Genomic DNA, 6491 nt, shown 5'->3' with positions numbered 1-6491 from the left:
GTTTAAGCCTTGTTTTTATTATTCTAAACGCTCTGTCATCATAATCATCAGGAGGTGAAATGCAAAACTGACATTGGATCATTAACTCTGGGATTACTACATCTTCTGTCTGTATTTCAATGTAAAGCATCTCTTTAATAATACTTCCTGTTGACCGACCAAGTGACCTCTCACCTATGATCATGGTTGTGCCCTCTGTGTCAGCCAGTTCAGATACGGGAGGGGTTCACGACACAGCTGATATAACCTAGAGGATTTAGGGAGAGAGGGAGATGGATGAAGTGAAGAAGAGACTGTTATTGTGTGTGTGGTCTCACCTGGTGTCCTGGTGTCCTGGTGTCCACATTAAGTGGCTACAGAGTACTTTTATGCTGAACAACAGACACGTAATTATGTCTATATACAGTGTTGTAACGATGTGCAAATGGTTAAAATACAAAAGGAAAAATAAATAAAGATAAATATGGGTTGTATTTACAATGGTGTTTGTTCTTCACTAGTTGACCTTTTCTTGTGGCAACAGGTCACAAATCTTGSTGCTGTGATGTCACACTGTGGTATTTCACCCAATAGGGGAGTTTATCAAGATTGGGTTTGTTTTTGAATTCTTTTTGTATCTGTGTAATCTGAGGGAAATATGTGTCTCTACTATGGTCATACATTTGGCAGGAGGTTAGGAAGTGCAGCTCAGTTTCCACCTCATTTTGTGGACAGTGTGCACATAGCCTGTTTTCTCTTGAGAGCCAGGTCTGCCTACGGCGGCCTTTCTCAATAGCAAGGCTATGCTCACTGAGTCTGTACATAGTCAAAGCTTTCCTTAAGTTTGGGTCAGTCACAGTGGTCAGGTATTCTGCCACTATGTACTCTCTGTTTAGGGACAAATAGCATTCTAGTTCGCTCAGTTTTTTTGTTAATTCTTTCCAATGTGTCAAGTAATACTTTTTTTAGTTTTCTCATGATTTGGTTGGGTCTAATTGTGCTGTTGTCATGGGGCTCTGTGGGGTGTGTTTGTGTTTGTGAACAGAGCCCCAGGACCAGCTTGCTTAGGGGACTCTTCTCCAGGTTCATCTCTCTGTAGGTGATTGCTTTGTTATGGAAGGTTTGGGAATCACTTCCTTTTAGGTGGTTGTAGAATTTAACAGCTATTTTCTGGATTTTGACAATTAGCGGGTATCGGCCTAATWCTGCTCTGCATTATTTGGTGTTTTACATTGTAAACAGAGGATATTTAGTGAATTCTTGGTTGGTGAGCAGWCCCCAGAACTCACAACCATAAAGGGTAACAGGTTCTATAACTGATTCAAGTATTTTTAGCCAGATCCTAATTGGTATGTTGAATTGTATGTTCCTTTTGATGGCATAGAAGGCCTTGCCTTGTCTCTCAGATGGTTCACAGGTTTGTGGAAGCTGTTCTCTGACCAGTGAAGATAGTTCTTGGTGTAGTCTCATTGTGGTTGACGTCTGGTGGGGATGTGTTTCATCGCCATGCTCCTCTAAGGTTGTGTGTGTGTGGTGTGTGTGTGTGTGTGTGTGTGTGGTGTGTGTGTGTGTGTGTGTGTGTGTGTGTGTGTGTGTGTGTGTGGTGTGTGTGTGTGTGTGTGTGTGTGTGTGTTGTGTGTGGTGTGTGTGTGTGTGGTTGTGTGTGTGTGTGTGTGTGTGTGTGTGTGTGTGTGTGTGTGTGGTTGTGTGTGTGTTGTGTGTGTGTGTTTACAAACATGGAGAACAGGACAATACTAGGAGTTATCTGGACTTTTCAAGAGAGACTTAGTCAAAGACGACAACATAAAATAATAAAATCAAAGATAAAACACATGTTATGCTACATATTGTCCAACCAGTAAACATGTCTTTCTCTCTCTCTGTCCGCCCTGAGGATATGTAGCCTATGCCACCAGGAACGGATTTTCCGCTATCTGGTACCGTATGACCTAGTCCATAAGTCAGTACACAGGAGAGACACCCTCTACGGGGTCATAACTATGGTAAGTTACCTAACGTAACCCCTAAGCTAGCCACTAACTCCTAACGCTAACCATACCTAACTTCAACCACCTAGCTTCATGTCCACATCCTGGTTCAACCTACCGCTGACTAAACCATAACTACCTGTCTTCCCTCTCCCATCCAGATTCCGTGTAATCATCGGGGGAGTTCAGGTAGCAGGCATATAGACTCTTATACTTCAAGCCTCCGAGGCCTGGGAAGATCCAGATAGGAAGATGTCCTGAGGAATATCACTAGCTGTCCGAGGAGCATACTCGTATCAACTAACGCCCCCATAAAATGTCTTTATAAATCAGATACGGGTGTATTCAATAGTCTCCAGGCTTCCTTCCTTCACCTGCTTCGTCTCCTTCACTTTGATTCTCTCTCACTGCTTCCTTCCTTCAAGCTGCTTTGAATCTAATATACAATATATATACTATTTAGCTGACGATCTTTTTCAAAGCATTCATGGTACACATTTTGTTGTGTGGCCCCAACGGGAATCGAACCCACCATCCTGGCATTACAAGTGCCATGCTCTACCCACTGAGGCATACGTTCCTTCATCTGTCAGAGCAGAGGAAGGAAAGGAGACTTTATACTCTTGAGATAGAGACTGGCATTCCACTTCCCCATACGACAACGGGATGGACGGTCGACTGTAGGAAGATCGTAAGTTGTGCCTTTACGTTTTGTGAAGCCCATGTCGTGTCTCACAAACACAAATCAAGTCTTTTCAGCGTTCTGTCAACGTTGTTGTTTTCAACGTTGACTGAACCAGGGGTTTCTGATTGTCATAGTGTTGAATCTGTGACGGTATTGGCTGAATTATAGACCAGCGACAACGTTGGCAATCAGTGGTCAAATCTTTTCTGCRCCGCCCCTTTTTATAGAATGTTTCCCAAAATCCATTGTGACTGACCGTACTATCTGTTCAATGTCCTTGTGTCTCATCCTGTTGTAATGAAATTCTTCTTGCTTTTACCCATTTTTCTTTTTCTTTTTTACTTTCTGAGAATTTTTAAAGGATTCGGATGTCTTATTTTTGCCAAAAGAATAGTATTTTCTTAGTTTCGTCTTTTATATTTTACACTGTCTGTATGTAAATGTGTTGTGTTCTTTTGCTTTGAAATTGATAACAATTCGGTATTATCCGTTTGACCTTTGTTACAGGGTTTCAGTGGGAAGGGAGGGAACTGTTTAGTTAGGGTGCCATTTGGGATATAGCCCATTTCTATCTCCAAATGTAGTGCATGACTTTTAGACCAGGGCCCATAGGGCTATCATCAAAGTAGTGCACTACACAGGGAATAGGGTGCTAGTTGGGATTCCGTCAAGATGGTCTTTATCAATGGGCTCATCGTTACCATGCCAACTAAGATGAAGGCCACTGAAGTCTTTGTTAAAACGGGTATTTCTGGACTAGGTCAGACATGTTCCTGTTATGAGAGAATCCGATGACGTGTCATCCACTGCAACGACCCGTTGTACTAGCAGTAAAGTTACCTTAGCAACCACGGTGTTCCAGTTCCTACTTCCTCATGACAACAGACAACCACTGACCTCAGACTATTCAATCTCCTTCCTGTTTTTTAGAGACGATGATTTTGTGATGATCTAGTTACTCGCTGTCCTTACTCAATCGGCCTGGAATATTCCAAGCCAATGAAAAACGTGTTTCATAAAACTTTTTTTTTAATACAGACGTATTTGTTTGATACTTTAGTGGGAACGTTCCACCCATAGAACTGGCGCTCATTGTAATTCTATAGTTCCACTCTGCCGACGTGTGTTTAACCTAGCAATGTTGACTTCAGCTCCCTGATTCAGTCCACATGTAGCTAGCTGTGTCTGGGCTGTTGTTTTTACGCTGTCACCTCATCTTAGTCACCAGTCCTACGCCCATCACTGATAAAGGCGGTAATAGTTTAGCAGATATCTGAGACCACATGTCGTTGATCTTCGTTGTTCTATCCTCAGCRGAGACCACAAGTACATTATGTCAAGAGGCTTTTACTCCGTCATCTTTGTCAAAACGCCATCGTTGATGACTCCTTCACCCTCATCCCTCCTTCAGTCAGGTGGATGGATGCTCCCCAAACCTTTGTTCTGTCCCACTTGGCACTCTGTTCCCTATAAAGTGCACTACTTTTGTCCAGAGTCCTAAGGGCCCTGGTCAGAAGTAGTGCACTCAATGGGAAGCACCCTAGAGAGATACCAATACAGAACATTCTAGACCTGTCTGAACAAGTTAAGTCATCTGGAGTAGAGACATTAAGTCACCAGCATATATTACATCTCTGGTCTTCATATATTACATCTCTGGTCTTCCTATATTACATCTCTGGTCTTCCTATATTACATCTCTGGTCTTCCTACATTACGTCCAGTCCATTCTCTGAACACCCCTCCTCCTCACTCTACAGTGACCTAATCATGAGATGTTGTACTAACAGATCAGACTCACATACTGTAATTTAAAGTTTGGACTCTTCCATTATCAACAAAATAACAGATGTGAGACATGACTAAAGAAGATATATTGCCTTTTTTATTTTCATATTTTTGTACAAATAAACAAAAGAAGCTTACTCTGTATAAAATCTGAACTGTGGTAGATATAAAATACTTTGGTTTTGACATACTACTGCCACCCAGTGGTTGGATAGAGAACTGCAGGTACAGACAGCTCAGTCCATTATGGGCCAGTAGGCCATGAAGAGGGGAAGGAGGGACACAGAGGGAATTGAGTATACTACAACATACTCCCAACCCTTGTGGCTAGCAAGACTGGAATCCAAAATTAATATTGCTAATTTCTTAAAAAATAGTGAAGCAGCAATATTCAGTTAGGACTCCAAACTGTTAGAACCCACTGTAGTCAATCACAGGTTGGAGGGGGAGAGGCTAGCCCACTGTGGTGATAACGATGACATCACAGGTTAGAGGGGGAGGGGCTAGCCCACTGTGGTGATAACATCACAGGTTAGAGGGGGAGGGGCTAGCCCACTGTGGTGATAACATCACAGGTTAGAGGGGGAGGGGCTAGCCCACTGTGATGATGACATCACAGGTTAGAGGGGGAGGGGCTAGCCCACTGAGATGATAATGACATCGGAGGGGGAGGGGCTAGCCCACTTTGATGATGATAATGATGACATCACAGGTTAGAGGGGGGGAGGCTAGCCCATTGTGATTATAATAATGACATCAGAGGGGGAGGGGCTAGCCCACTTTGATGATGATGACATCACAGGTTGGAGGATGCGAGGCAGTGTGTATCATCAGGGGAGGAGAAGAAGTCCAGGACCCTGCCCTCCTCTGACAGCTGACCATACTCGTTGTTGTAAAAGGTCTGGCCAGAGAGCTGGGAGAGGAAGGCTGGTCGGTGTCTGGAGTTGTGGAATTAACGGAGCTACGCTGGTACTCTACCACCACCAGGCGCTCTGTACTTCTGGGGGGAGAGGACAAGCGGAGGTGGGAGAGGAGGGAGAGGGGAGGAAGGTGGGCGGGGATTTGGGCAGAAGGGGAGGGGAGGAGGTGGGAGGGGAGGAGGTGGGACGGGGAGGGGAGGAGGTGGGCGGGGCAGGGAGGGGAAGGGGAGGAAGGTTGGAGAGGGGAGGAGGTGGGAGAGGAGGTGGGCGGGGAGGGAGAGGGGAGGAGGTGGGCGGGGGAGGTGGGAGAGGAGGGGAGGGGGAGGGGAGGAGGTGGGAGAGGAGGGGAGGAGGTTTGGCGGGAGCGGGAGGAGGAGGAGGTTGGCAGGCGGGGAGGAGGTGGGCGAGGAGAGGAAGGGGAGGAGGTGGGAAGAGGGGAGGAGGTGGGAGAGAAAGGGAAGGGGGAGGGGGAAGGGAGAAGATGAGAGGAGGAGGTGGAGAGGAGGGGAGGAGGTGGCGGGAGGAGGTGGGCGGGGAGGGGTAGGGGAGAGGAGGGTATAAGAGGGGAGGGGGAGTACCGCTGTTAGGACGTATGCTGTTATTTTCCTGAACCAGTTTTTTAAAAAACTTTTCAAAAAAACAGACAGGCACCCCACACAGACAGACAGACAGGACCCACACAGACAGGAACCCACACAGACAGACAGGACCCACCACAGACCCCAGACAGGCGGCTTGTCATTTAAAAGGGCATGAAATGTTTATTGGTGTGTTTAAACATACTTGGCTCCTCTGTGTTCGTGTTGGATCATCTCAAACTCCTCTGACGAACAGAACGCATTCCACTGTCCTGTCTGGTTGTCCCTGGGCGAGAGAACAGGCCATCAGCATCCACAATTCAATGAACACCGTGAAAAAAAAGAAAAAAAAAAACCAAGGCTAACCGTGTTGTCCTGGGAGAGAACAGGCAGAACTGTCCCCTTAACACATGTTGTCCTGGGAGAGAAAGAGAGACTTGGCTTTAACAATGTTGTCCCTGGGGCAGAAGAAAACAGGAAGACTGGGGTCTTTAACCAATGTTGTCACTGGGGAGAGAACAGGAGACTGGGTCTTAACATGTTGTCCTGGGGA

At 45.7% G+C, this 6491-nt stretch overlaps 1 long non-coding RNA gene across 1 annotated transcript; it reads right to left on the bottom strand.

Moving 5' to 3' along the window:
- Positions 1–4515: 4515 nt before the first annotated feature.
- Positions 4516–6190, bottom strand: LOC139026512 (uncharacterized). The gene is made up of 2 exons (XR_011478326.1): positions 6144–6190; positions 4516–5440 (listed from the first exon to the last, which is right to left on the bottom strand). It is a non-coding gene; the product is annotated as an uncharacterized lncRNA (long non-coding RNA).
- Positions 6191–6491: the final 301 nt, after the last annotated feature.

Source organism: Salvelinus sp. IW2-2015, unplaced genomic scaffold, assembly GCF_002910315.2.
Source record: "Salvelinus sp. IW2-2015 unplaced genomic scaffold, ASM291031v2 Un_scaffold4978, whole genome shotgun sequence".
Classification (NCBI taxonomy): Eukaryota; Metazoa; Chordata; class Actinopteri; order Salmoniformes; family Salmonidae; genus Salvelinus; species Salvelinus sp. IW2-2015.
This window is presented reverse-complemented; position numbering and strand designations above follow the sequence as displayed.